We start from the raw sequence: 19,425 nt of genomic DNA, 5'->3' as shown, positions 1-19,425 counted from the left end.
GGTGGAGGAGGAGGAGGAGGAGGCAAGGCACTTTCAGTCTGTCGTTTGTGCAATGTAAACAATGGATGCAGCGTCATGCGTAAGTATCGTTTGAACTACGGAGAGTGCGCTAAACTAAAAAATTCACTCAAATTTCTTTTTTTTACAATTTGTTTTTTAGTCAGTTCAAACATAAAATAAAAAAAACGTAAAACGAATGAACGTAAGTAGAGGAGTGTCTGTATTAAAGTGGATGTGCTGTGCCTTGCAACACTGCTTTTGACCCAGGGCAGTGGACAAGATGCAGGGATGACCCATCATCCAGAAAGTACCAAGATAATAGAGAGGGAAGAGGGTGGAGGGGAGTGGAGTATGTAGGAGATGGAATGAGTGGGAGTGGTTTCCATGCCTTTGTCTTTTGGCTACTCCTGTTTAAAGGGGAAAAAAGCCTTTGGTATATGTATGTATGTGTAAAGTGCCAAGGCATTGAATAGGTTTTTGTTGTGTGTGAAGTGGGTATGTGCTTCGAATAAGCTATCCCTCTGCACAAAGGGCAGAAAAAAATAGGGTCTTTGTCAAAAGCCATGTTAATTTTAGATTCTCTTATTTTTCTAAAGAGTTACAAAAAAGGATTATGTTGTTTAATTTTGGTCTCTGCTTATGTTGCATGATAAAATTACTTTCTGTCTTGAGAAATCCATTGTATATACACGAGTAAATTGTAAGACGATTCTTAATATTTTGTGTCCACTTTCTGTACAATACTTAAGTATTTGAGAAATATGATGGGGATTGTAGGAATAGATAGACAGTGTCAGAAAGGATAGATAAAAACATTAAAACAGTACCATCCCAGAATAAACTTGACCACTGATTCAAACTGCCCCAGACACAATCGCCAACCACACAGAGGACACGGAACACCTCATGCTAATGTCCCATACTAACAATCCCCAGACAACAACACAATATATCTTTCCTGAGTAGATCAGGGACACGGCCTGGATGGTGATCCTGTCTGTGTTTACCTAGTTGTATTATACAGGAAGGGGAGCTATGCTCGTGGTGACCCGTTTTTGTGTCTTGCAAGATCAAGTTTGTTCTTAAATTCTTGTATTGTTTTTGCACAATACAAGAATGTGTACTGTATTGTGTAAACACTGATATCAATAGTTAAACAGTTTACACACAAATGTATACACATAGAGGTTACTAGCTGACACTGAGTTCTGGTACCAACTCCCTCTCACTGATAAATAAGATTATAGATGAAAACTATAATATTTAAAGTCTCAGATGTCCTCGGTGCAAATCCTGTAACCCCACATTAACTGGGAATACTCCTCAGACCCTCCCATAAGTCTGTCTGTAAAGAAATGTTGAATAGTATACTGTTCACATTGAACAGTTTCTGTGTGACGAGCTGATTGTAGTGGGAGGAGAGGAGCAATTGCCTATTGTCGGCTTTCCTGACGTCAAAAGGTGGAGGAAATATGGTAGAAGCTCATAGAAATCTTGGACCCAATCTGGAGACGGAGTGTCAGCCCCTCAAGGCTGCATGTCTGAATAGAGGGAATTTGTTGAGTCGGTAGCAGGTAGATAATAGTTCTGTAGGGAAGAGGCCAAATGCAGAGTATGGGAGTCCAATATATTTTACGTTTCGCCCAGCAGGGCTTCTTCAGAAATAACATCGATGAAAAACATTTTACTCCTTAAATAGCCCGAGCCTTGCGGGGAGAAACAAACATTAAAATGGTCTACACACAATTTGCGCAAATTGCTTGTTACTTGTAATTGAAATTGCCAATGGTTTGTTTATTGTAAAAAATCCACTATTCTGATTTATATTTTCTATGAGGGATATAAACGCCGATTCTAAACATCTACGTTTCATTGTATGGTTTTCATATTTTATAAGGAGTAAAATGTTTTTCATCGATGTTATTTCTGAAGAAGCCCTGCTGGGCGAAACGAAAAATATATTGGACTCCCATACTCTGCGTTTGGCCTCTTCCCTACAGAGCTGTTGCAGTCATTGCTGCTTTTACTCATAGATAATAGTTCTCCTTGACATCCATCTTACAGGACTACCACTTGTAGGGTCGTGTTGTCAGTCCCACCCAGGAGCATTGAAGAATGAAACTCAGAGGCAATATGTGCACTTGCTTTATTATTATTAATCTTTATCATTAGAGGTTTGCTTTTCTCTATTACACGCACCCACGCACCTGGGAGTGGAGTGGGTGGGAGTGGAATTATGCCTTTTGACTTTGGCTACCTCCCTTGTAAGGGGGGAAAATCCCTTGGTATAAGAGGTGGAGTGGGTGGAGTGTATTGGGGATGGGATGGGTGGGAGTGATTTTTTTATGCCTTTGATTTTTGGCTATCTCCCTTGTAAAGGGGAAAAAAGCCTTTGGTATATATGTATGTATGTATATATACATAGGCCATGTACACACTACAGGACTTTGCCTTTTTGAAAGAATATTTTAGTTATGGATGCTGTATATGTGTACCAATAGGCTTCTTTTTCCCTTATAAGGGAACCCGTCCCACTCCTGTCTGTCTCTTGTGGATGATGGAACATCTCTGTCCTCCACTCACTGTCTAGTTCAGAAGCAATGCAGCAAGACACAGCTCATCCTTAGCAAGGCCATCTGCTTCATTTACATGGCTACTCACTCTCCTTGCTCTCTCACATGAAAATGGGGAAAACGTTTTCCACACACACACACACACACACACACACTCACACTCACTTGTCTCTTGCCTTCTTCCTTTCCTGCTCAACAGACATTCCTCATTTCCTCAAGGCTCTCCTCTTCACCCCCATCTATCACATTGTCAGTTTTCCCCTGCTGTGGCTGTACTGTGCCTTGCTGCATTGCTTCTGAACTGGGAAGTGGGCAGGAGACATGGGTGACCTTTCATCCAAGAGGAGCTAAGATGGGGCTGGGATGGTACATCCCTTATAAAGGGTAAGAAGCCGTTGATGTATAGATAGATTTTACTTATGAAAATCATGAATGAAAATAAAGATATATTTCCAATAATAGGATGTTTGGAATTTATCCCATATTTAGACAGTATAGTGAAGTTTGTTTGGATGATTTTTTATTGGGAGTGAAATTAAGAGAGGAAGAGGAGGCGAATCAAGTAGAGAAGAAAAGGTAAAAGGTGCAGATGGAGAGATGATAGTGGAAGAGAAGGCAGTAAGGGGAAGATGGGCAGAATATTTTAGGGAGTTGCTAAATGTGAAGGAGGATAGGGAGTGAAAGATAGTTGCAGTGGGAAATGCTAAGAAAATGACCATGATGAGTGAGGAAAATGGAGGAGAAATAAGGAAGGATGAAGTGAAGGCAGTTGTTAAGATGATGAAAGCAGGTAAGGCACCTGGTCTGGATGGATGCCATGCAGAATGTCTAAAAAAAAAGGAGGTACAGTGATGGTGGACTGGCTGGTGAGGTTATTTAATGTTTGCTGGAGAGAGGGTAGAGTGCCGGAGGACTGGAGGAGTGCCTGTATAGTTCCACTTTACAAGGGAAAAGGGACAAGTGTGAGTGTAGTAGTTTGAGAGGGATCAGCTTGTTAAGTGTAGTTGGGAAGGCTTATGGGAGGATCTTGATTGAGAGGATTAGGAGAGGAACAGAGGGAGTAATTGGTGAGGAACTGTGGGTTTAGGACGGGTAGAGGTTGTGTAGATCAGATCTTTGTGGTAAGACAAATATGTGAGAAAGCTATAGGAAAGGGGAAGGATGTTTTTGGGGCTTTTATGGATAGGGTAGACAGAAAAGCACTGGGAGGTTATGCAGATATATGGGATAGGAGGAAAGCTTCTAGGAGCTGTTAAGAGTTTTTATGAGAGTAGTAGAGCTTGTGTCAGGATTAGAAATGGAGAGAGTGAGTGGTTCGAGGTAAAGGTGGGACTTCGTCAAGGATGCGTTATGTCGCCCTGGCTGTTCAACTTATACATGGATGGGGTAGTGCGAGAGGTAAATGCAAGGGTAGTGGGTCAGGGATTGGAGATGGTTAAAGAAAATGGAGAAAAGTGGGAGGTGAGCCAGTTGTTGTTTGCTGACGACACTGCACTTGTGGCAGGATCGGAGGAAGTTGGTGACAGAGTTTGGGAGAGTATGTGATAGAAGAAAGCTGAAGATAAATGTGGGTAAAAGTAAGGTGATGAGATGTACAAGGGGTGAAAGTGGCAGTAGACTGGAAGGGAGCATTGGGGGAGAGCGACTGGAGGAAGTGGATAGTTTTAGATACTTGGGTGCAAATGTGGCAGGAAAAGGTGGAGTGGAGGTGGAGTTAGAATGTAGATTGAGAGAAGCGAGTAAATGCCTTGGTGGGTTGAAGAGTGTAATGAGGAATAGACATTTGGGAATGGATGCTAAGAGGAGACTGTATGAGGGAGTGATTGTGCCAACAGCACTGTATGGGGCAGAAACATGGAACATAAGAGAGGAAGAGAGAAGGAGTTTGAATGTGTTTGAGATGAGGTGTCTGAGAAGTGTGAGGGGGGTTGCTAGGCTAGATAGAGTGAGAAATGAGGAGGTGAGGAGGAGAGCGGGGATGGAAAGGGAGTTGGGAGATAGGGTTGATGAAAGAGTATTGGGATAGTTTGGACACATGGAAAGAATGAGTGAAGAAAGACTAGTAAAAGAGGTATGGAAGGCAGATGTGGAGGGAGTGAACATGAGGGGACGTCCTAGGATGAGGTGGATGGATGGGGTGAAGGGGGCTTTGGGGAAGAGGGGAATGTCTGTTGAGGAAGGACGGGAGAGGACAAAAGACGGGTGAATGGAGAATGGTTGTACTGTATATGGATGATGATGTGATGCACGAGGTGGAATGGGCGGGGGGATAGGGGTGAGGTAGTATGTGTGAGCAAAATTTGATGCAGCCCGAAGGGATTTCTCCCCATCTTCTTTTATGCATGGGGGGACGGAGAGGGAGGTCGCCGATTTAATGAAGCGGCCTTGCTGTGGATGTGCTGTGTCTTGTGACACTGCTTCTGACCCAGGGCAGTGGACAAGGTGCAGGGATGACCCGTCATTCAGGAGGTGCTAAGATAAGAGGGAGGGTGGAGGGGTGTGGAGTGTATTCAGGGATGGAATGGGTGGGAATGATTTTATGCCTTTTCCTTTTTAGCTACCTCCCTTGTAAGGGGGGAAAAAGCCGTGGTATATGTATGTATGTAAATGTCACTCCCACAGGATTCTATTGTTATAGTAGAATGGTAATTATCGTTCAACTCTTCCTCCGTCACCGTGCATTTTGCCCCTTTCTGTACCACTCGTATCCTTCTCCAGTTCTGGTTCGTAACCAGTTCTCATAAACTTGCTTCTTATCGTCGATAACCATGTTCCATTCTTTTTCCTACCAATTTCTACCTCTTCATCCGTTCCCTCCCATTCCCATTGCCCCACATACAAGTACCATCTTTGTGTGTGCTTGTAAGGCCACAGTATTACCCATAGATCAGTCATACGAGCTCTGAGCTCTCATTCAGTAGGTTAATAACTGCCGATCACGAGTCCAACACGTGATCTAAGACCATGGTGAATCACAAGGCCTCCCACTGCTTGGATTACATGACGATAGCAGCCCCTTCATTACTTTACTCTACTTTACGTGTAGTTGGTAATTCCTATCTCAGAGTGCTGTGTCTTGCAACACTGCTTGTGACCCAGGGCAGTGGACAAGGTGCAGGGATGACCCGTCATCCACGAGGTGCTAAGATGAGAGGGAGGGTGGAGGGGTGTGGAGTGTATCCAGGGATGGAATGGGTGGTAATGATTTTATGCCTTTTTCTTGGCTACCTCCCTAGTAAGGGGGAAAAAGCCTTGGTATATGTGTGCAGAGTCTTTTACGTCAGTAGCCAGGTGAGTCCGTCTCCGTTAGGGCAATGAACATTGGGTCCTCTTCTAGTGTTAGTTCCTTCAGGAAGGAGACTTTGCTTCTGTTGCTTTTGGAGTAGAGGCCCTGTATGTTACCCATTAGGATGGACTCTAGTTGGTATGAATGACAGGTGCCCAGGGGAACATCGGATGGGCCTGAAGTGGTGGCCAGTTCCTGTGATTCCCTTGCATCAGGGAGGATAGTATTAAGCCCTGGGACTCTACAGCTTTGGTCAGCATGTTCATGGTGGTCTGTACACCTGTCGCTATATCTTAAAAAGGTGAGCTAATGTTTGTGTGTATTCACCTCGGATCTGCTGCAGCCTCTGTCGAGACAGCCAGACACCACCCTACGGCAGCGAGCTCAGAGCTCATTATTTGCCGATCTCTGGGTAGGTCAGAGACCACTCACACACCACACACCAGGACAGCAAGGTCACAACTCCTTGACTAATGTCCCATACCTACTCACTGCTAGGTGAACAGGGGTTACACGTGAAAGGAGACAAACCCAACTTATTTGTGTGTTTGTTGGGGAGCCTGTGGGTGCCCCCCCCCCTAGGTTACCAGTTTTTTTTGTCATTGTTGACGTTTGGGTGTGTGACTTGGGTTCTGGCCTCATTTGGTTTCCACATCCCTTTGACATGCGTCAATTTGCAAGACTCGACTCTGCAAATGTTGCGCCTTACAGAATTCTTACACATGAGTGGGTGGAACTGTGGGCATTTAACCCTCCCTAATTTGCAACCACGATCATCCCGAATACCATGCGTCAAAAGCTTGTGGCATGGTTTGGGGTGTCTATAGTTGCATTCCTTGCCTGAGTTGCCATGTCTGCATCGGCCCTTCCTATAGCACCGGCAGATGTGGGGTTTCCTTGCCCTGGTACTTGAACCTAGCCCCGTTTTGAGTGGGGTTGGCTGGGCTTAGATTTATAGTTGGGTTTGCATGAGTGGGCTAGGTGGGGGCAGTGGCTTGTTTCATCTTGGCATACGAAACCATAGCCTTGGGAATTGTCCCAGTGGGGTGATGGTAAATGTTATTAGTTTATACTGCTGTTGGATTTGTATGCTGTTTATTTGGTTTACTAATGTTTTCAAATTTTTTTACTTTATCCAAATGGGGTAAAAAGGAATGAGGTATTTGCATAACACGGAAAATTTGATAACTCGGCGAGGCTGGAGCCCCAATTATGCCAAGTTACAAGTGTTTTACTTAATATTTTCTGTTTTCAACTGAAGACAAGGGTACATTTTCTTTTACAACACCAGGATTCAAAGAAAACTATTTTAAGGGCTAACAATAATATAATAAATCCACAAAGGTTGTGTCCAAATATTTATTCTAGTTCGTTTGTATACACGTGCCACGTTCTCACAAATTCATTATATAAATTCAAAAAAAGTACTGGGTAATATATTAATCGAATTCAGGGTCTATTTAGGATATACAATCACTCATAAAGGCGCGAAATTTGAATTTACTTCCAGACTTTACGTCATAAAACAGTCACATGATTTGAAAATATATTTTTTCTAGTCCAACTGAGGAACTCATTATTATATGCTGTTGAAAATTATATACACCATTTAAAACAAAGTTTATCCGTTGATAAACAATTTTAAAGCAAAACAATGATGGCAATGTATCTGTAACATTTTACATTCAGCTGACATCGCTGCCATATATATACATATATATATATATACATATATATATACATATACATATATATATATATATATATATAATATATATTTTTTTTTTTTTTTTTTTTTTTTTTTTTTTTATCAGACATTCTTATGACTGACTGCTTTCAATGAAGTTCAATTAAACACAACTTAGGATACTTTTGCATTTTAGGTCGTAAACACCAGTCAATGTAACCTTGCCTAGACAATGAATGAAATGGACTAGTGAATAAGCTAAACACAAATACCAATAAACGTTTTATTAAATGTTTACATTGGTCTTTAGTATACTATCCGTAGTCAATGGTACAGCTACTCCAAATCATTATAAAAATAGTCATCTTTAGCGTCAGCGAGGGATGTGGACAGCGTCGATGGCCGTTGGCGGTTTCCAAGGGGTTGGGGGTCTTGGAAGCGCTAAATGAACACCTTGAGGGACTCCGAGTTTAAGTGTAACTTGATTTAGAAGGAAATATTCTTACGCGAGTAGGCAATTCTTCCAGTAATAACTAAATAAAAGTTCAATTACAAAAAAAAAAAACATGTCCAGTAAGATCATTAAAAGTAATACAAAGTTAATACATAACAGTCTTCATTGTTCTAATCTTATTGTAGAAATATAGATCGATATCTATCTAACTTTCAAGAAAATGTATCAAAATCTAAATACAGAAAAATATAATAGTGTTTAATTATCTTAATGAATTTGTTAATAGACTTGTTATCATTTCAGATCATGTTTGATTGTAAATCAACAAGATATGAGCTTATCATCAATGTAGGAGATATGCAGAGACGAAAAACGTTTTCATTCCCAACAGTATATAAACTGAACGTTTATGCACGGTCCAAACGTTTCTGCATCAATCGAACGTTTTTGTAGTGTGAACCTGGTGGGCTGGTATTCGGTGCAAGGCCGTCTGTGGGGGTTACAAAAAACAGCCTTGAGGTTTTTGTGTCTGTAAAACTCGTAAAATGAATTTGTAATCCGACCTAGTTATGGACCAAAATTCTCCTGTCGAAAAAGAGAGAGAGATGGGAGAGGGCGTTGGTGAGGGAGAGAGTAGAGGTAGATTTGAGAGGTAGAGAGATGAGAGATTAGAGGCAGTGCCAGTGACTGGACGAATTTAATGTCACTGATTCTGGATATTCACACTAGATGTGGGCAAGGTCTCACTGCAAACTCACGGAGAAGATCTCCCCGGGAAATCACAGGGGAAATCTCACTGGAAATTTACAAGGAAGTTCTCACGGGGATCTCTCACTGGAAACTCACGGGGAAGGTCTCACTGCAAACTCACGGGGAATGTTCTCACGGGAAGCTATCTCTGGGAAATCGCGGGGAAGATCTCACTGGAAATTCACAAGAAAGTATTCATGGGGATTTCTCACTAAAACTCACAGGGAATGTCTCTTTGGAAACTCACGGGGAGGTTTCTCACGAGAAGCTCACTCTGGGAAATAACGAGGAAAATATAATTGGAAATTCACAAGGAAGTTCTCACGGGGATCTCTCACTGAAAAATCACGGGAAGATCTCTTTGGGTAATCATGGGGAAGATCTCACTGGAAATTCACAAGAAATTCTCACGGGGCATGTTCTCACGGGAAGCTCTCTCTGGGAAATCACGGGGAAGATCTCACTGGAAATTCACAAGGAAGTTATCATGGGGATCTCTCACTGGAAACTGACGGGGAAGGTTCTCACTGGAAATTCACGGGAAGATTTTCACATGGATCTCTCACTGGAAACTCACGGGGAATTTTTCACGGGACTCTCTTACTGGGAAACCACGGGGAAGTTATCACTGGAAACTCACGAGGAAGTTCCCACGGGAGTCTCACTGGAAACTCACGTTGAAGATATCACTGGAAACTTGGGATTCTCTTACTGGAAGCTCATGCGGGGATTTCTCACGGTGAGGCCAAGTGGATCGCTGCAAAAAATAGGAAATAATGATTATAATAACAATGATAATACTCATAATATACTAATAATAAAAAAATTATCGTAACAACAACAACAGCCGCAACAGCAACAACAACAACAAGATCGTGATAATGATAATAATGATAATGGTATTTATAATAAGGATAATTATGATGATTATAATAATAATGACAATTATAATAATGATATAATAATAATTTAATAAAGGTGATTATAATGATTATAATTATAATAATGACGATTATAATAATAATGATTATAATAATGATAATTATAATAATGGTGATTATAATGATTATAATTATAAAATGATGTTTTGGAAAGAAATTAAGAGAGGAAGAGGAGGCGAATCAAGTAGAGAAGAAAAGGTAAAAGGTGCAGATGGAGAGATGATAATGGAAGAGATGGCAGTAAGGGGAAGATGGGCAGAATATTTTAGGGAGTTGCTAAATGTGAAGGAGGATAGGGAAGGAAAGATAGTTGCAGTGGGAAATGCGAAGAAAATGAGAGTGATGAGTGAGGAGAATGGAGGAGAAATAGGGAAGGATGAGGTGAAGGCAGTTGTTAAGATGATGAAAGTAGGTAAGGCACCTGGTCTGGATGGATGCCATGCAGAATGCCTGAAAAAGGGAGGTTCAGTGATGGTGGACTGGTTGGTGAGGTTATTTAATGTTTGCTGGAGAGAGGGTAGAGTACCGGAGGACTGGAGAAGTGCCTGTATAGTTCCTCTTTACAAGGGAAAAGGGGACAAGTGTGAATGTAGTAGTTTCAGAGGGATTAGCCTGTTAAGTGTAGTAGGGAAGGGTTATGGGAGGATCTTAATTGAGAGGATTAGGAGAGGAACAGAAGGAGTAATTGGTGAGGAACAGTGTGGATTTAGGACAGGTAGAGGTTGTGTAGATCAGATCTTTGTGGTAAGACAGATATGTGAGAAAGCTATAGGAAAGGGGAAGGATGTTTTTTGGGCTTTTATGGATCTGGAAAAGGCTTATGATAGGGTAGACAGAAAGGCACTGTGGGAGGTTATGCAGATTTATGGGATAGGAGGAAAGCTTTTGGGAGCTGTCAAGAGTTTTTATGAAAGTAGTAGAGCATGTGTCAGGATTAGAAATGGAGAGAGTGAGTGGTTTGAAGTAAAGGTGGGACTTCGTCAAGGATGCGTTATGTCGCCCTGGCTGTTCAACTTATACATGGATGGGGTGGTGCGAGAGGTGAATGCTAGGGTAGTGGGTCAGGGATTGGAGATGGTTAAAGAAAATTGAGAAAAGTGGGAGGTGAGCCAGCTGTTGTTTGCGGACGACACTGCGCTTGTGGCAGGGTCAGAGGAGGGATTGAGGAAGCTGGTGACAGAGTTTGGGAGAGTATGTGATAGAAGAAAGCTAAAGATAAATGTGGATAAAAGTAAGGTGATGAGATGTACAAGGGGTGAAAGTGGCAGTAGACTGGAAGTGAACATTAAGGGAGAGCGACTGGAGGAAGTGGATAGTTTTAGATACTTGGGTGCAAGTGTAGCAGGAAAAGGTGGGGTGAAGGTGGAGGTAGAATGTAGATTGAGAGAAGCGAGTAAATGCCTTGGTGGTTTAAAGAGTGTAATGAGGAATAGACATTTGGGAATGGATGCGAAGAGGAGACTGTATGAAGGAGTGATTGTGCCAACAGCACTGTATGGGGCAGAAACGTGGAATATAAGAGAAGAAGAGAGAAGGAGTTTGAATGTGTTTGAGATGAGGTGTCTGAGAAGTATGGTGGGGGTTACTAGGCTGGATAGAGTGAGAAATGAGGAGGTGAGGAGGAGAACAGGGGTGAAAAAGGATTTGGGAGATAGGGTTGATGAAAGAATATTAGGATGGTTTGGACACATGGAAAGAATGAGTGAAGAAAGACTAGTAAAAGAGGTATGGAAGGCAGATGTGGAGGGAGTGAACATGAGGGGACGTCCTAGGATGAGGTGGATGGATGGGGTGAAGGGGGCTTTGGGGAAGAGGGGAATGTCTGTTGAGGAAGGAAGGGAGAGAACGGAAGACAGAGGTGAGTGGAGAATGGTTGTATATGGATGATGTTGTGACTGCATGAGGAGGAATAGGCGGGGGGGTGGGGGCCGGGGTAGTATGTGTGAGTAATTTTTGACGCAGCCCGAAGGGATTTCTCCCCGTCCTCGCCTTATATGCAGAGGGGGACGGAGAGGGGGGGTCGCCGATTAAATGAAGCGGCCTTGCTGTGGATGTGCTGTGTCTTGCGACACTGCTTCTGACCCAGGGCGGTGGGCAGGGTGCAGGGATGACCCGTCATCCAGGAGGTGCTCAGGTGAGAGGGAGGGTGGGAGGGGTGTGGAGTGTATTTAGGGATGAAATGGGTGGGAGTGTTTTTATGCCTTTCCCTTTTTGGCTACCTCCCTTGTAAGGGGGAAAAAGCCTTGGTATATGTATGTATGTATAATAATGACGATTATAATAATAATGATTATAATAATGATAATTATAATAATAATTATGATGATAATGATAATGACGATCCCTGACCTGGAATAACCAGCGCTTCTCTCCTTGGGGGGAGTAGGAAGGATTAGAATAGAAGTTAAAAAAAGAATATAAACATTATAATTGAAATAGTTGAAGACATGCAACTCAACACGTATCCATTCCATTACCTACTGTATGTATATATATACGAGTATATATATATATATGTATATATATATATAATTATATATATATATATATATATATATATATATATATTTTTTTTTTTTTTTTTTTTTTTTTTTTTTAAACAACAATCCAAACAAACGACTTCGGAACAAGTACGAGATAACGAATCTGGGCCCAATTGGGATCGGGAACGCCCCATCTACGGCGGTCGTCCGCAAAGGCTGTTTACGACCTGACTCGACCTCGTTCTCTTAAAAAAACGTTTCTGTCACTCCTCCTCCGACACAAGCCGAGTTCGATAACCCTAACGTCTACTTCGTGGCTGCCTTCTCCTCCTCCTCCTCCTCCTCCTCCTCCTCCTCCTCCTCCTCTTCCCCTCCTCCTCTCCTCCTCATCCTCTTCCTCGTCCTCCTCGTCCTCCTCCTCTTCATCCTCTTCCTCTTCCTGCTCCTCTTTCCCTTCCTCCTCTTCCACGTTTTCCTAATCCTCCTTTTGCTCCTCCTCCTCCTCTTCATCCTCTTCCTCCTCTTCCTCCTCCTCCCTATCCTCTCCCTTCTCCTACCCCTCCTCTTTCTCTCCTCCTCCTCTTGCTCCTCTTCCTCTCCTTCTTTTCCTCCTCCTCTTCCTTATTCTCCTCTTACTTCTGTTCCTCTTTCTCCTCTTCCTCTTCCCCCCTTCCTCTTCCCCCCTTCCTCCTCTTGCTCCTTTTCCTCTTCCTTCTCCTCCATCTTCCTTTTTCACTTTCTCTTCTTCCTCCTCTTTCTCCTCGGTTACCCCCATCCCCGATCCTCTTCTCCTCCTACTTCCCCTCCTTTCTTCTCCTCCTCGTCTTCCTTCTTCTCATCCTCCTCCTCCTCCTCATTTCCTTCCAACTTCACCCCCTTCCTCCTCCTCCTCCTCCTCCTCCTCCTCCTCCCCCTCCTTCTCCTTCTCCTCCTCCTCCTTGCCCCCACCTCCTCTCAACTTCCCTTTCTTCTCCTCCTCCTTCTCGTCTCTTTCCTCCTCGTCTAAGTCGACGTCAGAAGAGATCTACAGGTTTTCGGTGTGTGAGTCACCATGGGATTGGATCACGTTCTGGACGCTTGATCGACAGATATTATCTTCCCGGATAAGAGCTTCAGAGCTCTTTTGACTGTGTGTGTGTGTGTGTGTGTGTGTATGTGTCTATTTGTCTGTAATGTATACATGTGTACGGGGCTAATATATGTGTACATTGTGTGTGTGTGTGTGTGTGTGTGTGTGTGTGTGTGTGTGTGTGTGTGTGTGTGTGTGTGCGTCCTTGTGTGCTCGAGCCCACATACACTGCAACGAAACAGATTTCTGTAAATCATACTTGCAATTCCTAGTCAATACTCCCCCCACCTTCTTTCCTCCCTCCCCCCAAAATAAATGAATAAATGAATAAAATTAAAATAAAATTAAATAGCATTAAGCAAAATTAAATCTATATTTATACCTGTTCTAGCTTTGTGTCAGAAACGTAAAGTCGACCAAATACAAGAGAGTCGGTCAGACTCTACGTCGCTGAAGAAAATGTCGACAGCAGCGTTTTCAAAAAAAAAAAAAAAAAAAAAAAAAAAAAAAAAAAAAAAAAAAAAAGCAAGCATACAATCAGTGAGCTGCTTGCATGCAAGCAGCTTTGTGCAACTGCACATTGCAACAACAGCTCCTGAGTAGGAATTCGTGTATTTTGCAAGCAAGCACCAGCCGAGCTATATGCAGGAGTCGGCTGTTTTGCCTTTTGCAGCAAAACCGACCGCTCAGTGAATGTACCCTGATCTGAGCCAGCATTCCGATTTCGCCAAATTTACATTTCACCAATTTGTGCCAAATTAAACTTTCACCCAACTTGCAAAATTCCAGTCTCACTAAATTCACATTTTGCCAAATTTCGCCATATTTACATTTCGTCAACTTGAACCAAATTAAATTTTCACCAACTTGCAAAATTCCAGTCTCACCAAATTCACACTTCGCCAAATTTACATTTCGCCAATTTGTGCCAAAGTAAACTTTCATCCAACTCGCAAAATTCCAGTCACCAAATTCACATTTTGCCAAATTTCGTCAAATTTATATTTCGCCAATTTGTACCAAATTCAGATTTCTTCCAACTTCCAAAATTCCAATCTCACCAAATTCACATTTCGCCAAATTCCACTTTCGCCAAATTTCGCCAAATTACAATTTCGCCAATTCTAATCAGTGACTGCCACCAGCCCCAGCAGTCTAGACTCATAATAGAGCATAGGTGACGACTCAGCGCCTCCTGTCGTAGGCTTTCTTTTTTCAGAAACCCCGTTCTTCAACATTGGGTCCAGCTTTACATTTGCATCAGTGGGAAGAGACAACTACACGCGGATAAGAAGGGTGTCTACCCGTGGGCATGCTGTTCTTCGTGTTGCCCACTCCTCTTCCTCTTCCTTCTCCTTTTCTTACTCCTTTTATTCCTCTTCCTCCTCCTTATCCTTCTCTTCCTTCTCCTCCTCCTCCTCCTCATTCTCTTTCTCCTCCTCGTCCTTCTCCTTCTTCTCTTCCTCCTTCTCCTCCTCCTCCTCCTCCTTCTTCTCTTCCTCCTCCTCCATTTGCCATTTCACATGGTCGGTGAAATGGCAAATGAACTTCAATATCTCTTAAGTATAGCGTGTTAAACGTAGGGCTACACAACCCCGAAAATAAATACAGCTGAGTGCGAGAGAGACTTGGGAGTTCTAGTGAGTCCGGACCTTAAAACCAGGAAACAGTGCATTAGCGCCAGGAATAAAGCTAACAGAGCATTAGGTTTCATTGCTAGGACGGTAACGAATAGAAGTGCAGAGGTAATTATCAAACTATCTTGCGATATTTAGACCCATCCTTGACTATGCGGTACAGTTTTGGTCTCCGTCCTACAGAATGGACATCAATTCACTAAGAATGACCAAAATGATCCAGAATTTTGCAGTCTCCTTCATTCTTATGTTGTTACGTTCTTCCTCTTCCTCGTATTCATTTTTCTCTTCTTCTTTTCCCTCTTCCTTCTCGTCCTCCTCTTCCTCCTCATCCTCTTCTTCCTTCTCTTCCTCCTCCTCTTCCTCCTCCTCTTCCTCCTCCTCTTCCTCGTCCTCGTCCTCCTCCTCTTCCTCCTCCTCGTCCTCCTCCTCGTCCTCCTCCTCGTCCTCCTCCTCTTCTTCCTTCTCTTCCTCCTCTTCCTCCTCGTCCTCCTCCTCCTCGTCCTCCTCCTCCTCGTCCTCCTCTTCTTCCTTCTCATATTCCTCCTCTTCCTCCTCCTTTTCCACCACCTCTCTCTATTCTTCTTTTTGGTAGCTGCAGTCATTAGGGCCGCTCGGTAGCCCAGTGGATAGCATGTCGAACTCGCGAGCAGGTGGTCGTGAGTTCGGTTCCCGGGACCCGCTGTGTGCTATGTTGCGTTGGTTCCCGTCAGCCCTGGCCAGGCGAGGAGGCGACCCAAACATCGGCCTGTAAAAGCCCAGCGGCTTGCTACAACTGACAGGGTTTGGCTTACCAGAGATTTCTCACTTCCCACCTCTTAGTAGTGGGATGGTAATTTTTTTTTTTTTTTTTTTTTTTTTTTTTTTTTTTTTTTTTTTTTTAACCATCATCGATCAAACTTGACAATCACCATCTCTGATCAATCCCCTGATCGATCAAAACATGGCTCTCCAGTTCTTCGCTCACCGCCTGTCGTCTCACACATTAACCGTCTGATGGTGACGGTTAAAAAACCGTTATCCCACTTAGGTCACTCCCCAAAAATGATAAAATAACAATAATATTATAATATGAGCGACTGCTTTCGAATGAAACAATATGACAACGGTGAAGAGCTTTGAAAACGAACGGCCTTATGTTAAAACGGGCGATATATCTTGAGCGATGACTTCTGCAACAGACGATCTATTTTGACTCGCGGGCGATGTATTTCTGAGAATATTTCGCTCAGCCGGCAGAGAATTCTCTCTAAATTGCTTTAATATAAACCCGTCATGAATGGACTTACATTTGCAAAGAATATGAAAATGGCGAATGAATTGGTGGCTACATTGCTATCGTGAATTGTTTTAATATTTATCGGACGTAAATGGAGTTGAATATGCAAAGAAAAGAATTAAAATGGCCGGTAAATTGGCGAGTAAATTGGCTGATAAATTGGGTGATAAACTGATGAATTGACAGGTAAATTGGCTAATAAATTGCCGGTAAATTGGCGAGTAAATTGGGTGATAAACTGGCTGACGAATTGATAGGTAAATTGGCTAGTAAATTGGGTGATAACTACCGGATAAATTGGCTGATAAATTGGCGTGTAAACTGGTTGATGAATTGACAGGTAAATTGGCTAGCAAATTGGGTGATAAAATGGGTACTGCATAACAGATAAATTGGCTGACAAATTGGCATGTAAACTGTCGGGCAAATCGACTGATAAATTGGCAAGTGACGGTAAATTGGCCATCATCCTAAAATGCGTCCAGTTGGATGAAATAAATATCTGTACGGTAGGAATCAATTTCGAAGTGAATATAAACTCGAGATAAATGATTTTAGTAAGTTTCATAGACTTTAGGCCATTGACTGTGAAATTATCTGCATTTGAATTGTCAGGTTTGTAGCGCCCAGCAATCTGCTAGCGGCCATCTTTGCTTCGATCTCTTAACATAAGATCACAAGGTTAAGTTAGGTTTGGTTAGCTCTGATTGAGGTAGGTTAGGTTAAGTTAGGTTGATATAGGTTAGGTTAGATAAGGTTAAATAGGTTAGATCTAGTTGAGATAGGTTAAGTTAGTATAAGGTTAAAATAGGTTAGGTTTGATTAAGTTTAGAATAGGTTAGATTACAAAGGATTACAAAGGCGGAGCATGCCGACAGCCTGATTTGGGGGACGTCTGTCCTTAAAAGGAATGTAAGTTTGAATCATCTTAGTGAGCGTATTTTGAAATATTTCCCACATCTGATCTACAGGCCTTTCGTTTAATTTTGCCTCCCAATCTGTAAGCTGAAGCTCCTGACGTAGTTCTATGAACTGAGCTTTACTGAAATCGGGTATTTTAGAAGCACAAGTATCTATTCTAAAATTGTTTAGGAGTTTGAATCTGACTAAATTGTGATCGCTATTTGCAACAGATTCACCGACTTCTACATCAGTTACCATGCTTTCGCGGCTAGTGATCAATAAATCGAGCAAGTTTCCATATCTTGTGGGCTCTTTTACATGCTGAATTAAGTAATTGTCACCAAGAAAATCAATCAAGCGACTACCTATATGGCCATGTTCAAGGGTCATCCAATCAATGTCAGTAAAATTGAAATCACCCATTATCAATAAATCGCGGTTGCAGAAACTAGATGAGGTTGAAATAGGTTAGGTTAATATAGGTTAGGTTAAGTTAGGTTAATATAGGTTAGGTTATAATAGGTTAGGTTGTAATAGGTTAAGTTACGTTAGGTTAGATGTGGTTAAGATAAGTCAGGTTTGGTTAAGTTAGGTTAGTATAGGTTAGGTTATGACCTTTTGTCTTGCAATGTTAAGGCCGCTCAGAGATAGCTAGACGCTACAAACTTGACAATGAAGTAGAGATAACTTTATTGTTAATAGCCTAGACTTCATGAAACTTGCTAATATTATTCATCTGCACTACATATTCCAATCGAAATCGATTCCAACCGTATAGGCAGTTATTCCACCCAATTGTACCCCACGGGGGGCCTTTTAGGATGACCCCTAAATTGGCGTGTGGACTGGCGGATAAATTGGCGGATAAATTTGTTCGCGATAAAGTGTAAAACGAGCGAAACGAAGGAGAGAACGACCAAATAGTTCTAAAACTATTCGTTTAAGCGAAGTTTGGTGATGGATGTGATAACCCCAGGTAATGAAATTTGTTAAATGCATTGCATACATGCGCGGGCGTGTGTGTGTGTGTGTGTGTGTGTGTGTGATGAACGCTAGAACGACCATGGAACGTTCTTCGTTCACCTTCAACAAAGCCTCGCTACATCAAAAGAAACATTTGTCTATTTATTTGTTTATTTACTTATTAAATTTTACTGAACGTTTACGAAACGAGTGAATGTTAGAACGAGTATGAGACGTTCGTAGTTCGTCAAATCGCCGCAATCTTTTTTTTTATTTTTTTTTTATTTTTTTTTTTTTTTAGAATAAGGCAATAATACAACAGCGCAAATGCATTATTGTATTGTGCTTTGGGATTCCCTATGGTCATAGATCACGTGCTGGACTCGTGATCGGCAGCTGTGGCCCTTTCGGATGAGAGCTCGGAGTTCATATATGGCCCGATCTATGGGTAATACTGTAACACACGCACACACACACACACACACACACACACACACACACACACACACACACACACACACACACACACACACACACACACACACCTTGCCCACCAGAGTTGGAATGCCAGCTTGCAGTGCTGTGGGGCTTTTCAGCCCTGGGCGAGGATCGAACTCGGTCAGCTGAGTGAGTAGGCGGCCACGGTAAAAAAAAAAAAAAAAAAAAAATACTTTTAAATCTTTTTGTACCCAGTTTACCATAAAGTTTATACATAGATTTTTTGCAAACGTGTTAGAGATAGCATGACCCATTTAGCAAGGAATAATAAACAAAATGAAAGCAGAATAAAATAAAGGAGTATTTTTGTGATACAATATTTAATCTGCCGACCCGAAAACATTGTACACAGCTCATGGCCAAATTATTACAACGAATTAAAAATGGAGACTCCGCCTCCTCCTCCTCCTCCTCCTCCTCCTCCTCCTCCTCCTCCTCCTCCTCCTCCTCCTCTTTTTCCCGGCCCGGATCCAGAAACTATTAGACTGCATCACTGCTTGGGGGGGGGGGGGTAGGAGAAGGGAATGGGTGGGGGTAGAGGAGTGGAAGGGGGTGGAGTAGGGGTAGGGGAAGGGGAGGTGTAGGAGAGGGGAGTGGGAGGGGGTAGGGTAAGGGGGGAGAGAGGGGCTAGGAGAGGGGAGGGGAGCGGGTAGGAGAGAGGTGGGGTGGGGGAGAGGGTAGGAGAGGAGAGGGGGAGTGGGAGGGGAAGGGGCTAGGAGAGGGGAGGGGAGGAGTGGGGAGAGGGTAGGAGAGAAGAGGGGGAGTGGGTAGGAGAGGGGAGTGGGAGGGGAGGGGAGTGGGAGTGGGTAGAAGAGGGGTGGGGTAGGGGAGGGAGGAGTGGGAGGGGAGTGGGTAGGAGAGGGGTGGGGTGGCGGATGTGGTAGGAGAGGAGAGGGGGAGGG

At 42.8% G+C, this 19,425-nt stretch overlaps 1 protein-coding gene across 1 annotated transcript in view; it reads right to left on the bottom strand.

Annotated features, from left to right (window-relative positions):
- Positions 1–9,370: 9,370 nt before the first annotated feature.
- Positions 9,371–19,425, bottom strand: part of LOC143020611 (uncharacterized) — a 21,366-nt gene continuing 11,311 nt past the window's right edge. Inside the window, exon 4 of the mRNA XM_076177050.1 lies at positions 9,371–9,507. The gene's annotated coding sequence lies outside the window, so the exon portion shown is untranslated. The remainder of the gene's footprint in view (positions 9,508–19,425) is intronic.

The sequence above is a fragment of the Oratosquilla oratoria genome, chromosome 40, assembly GCF_046742065.1.
Source record: "Oratosquilla oratoria isolate Oo_2021 chromosome 40, ASM4674206v1, whole genome shotgun sequence".
In the NCBI taxonomy this organism is placed as follows: Eukaryota; Metazoa; Arthropoda; class Malacostraca; order Stomatopoda; family Squillidae; genus Oratosquilla; species Oratosquilla oratoria.
The sequence above is the reverse complement of the archived record's forward strand: the minus strand, read 5'-3'. Positions and strand labels throughout refer to the sequence as shown.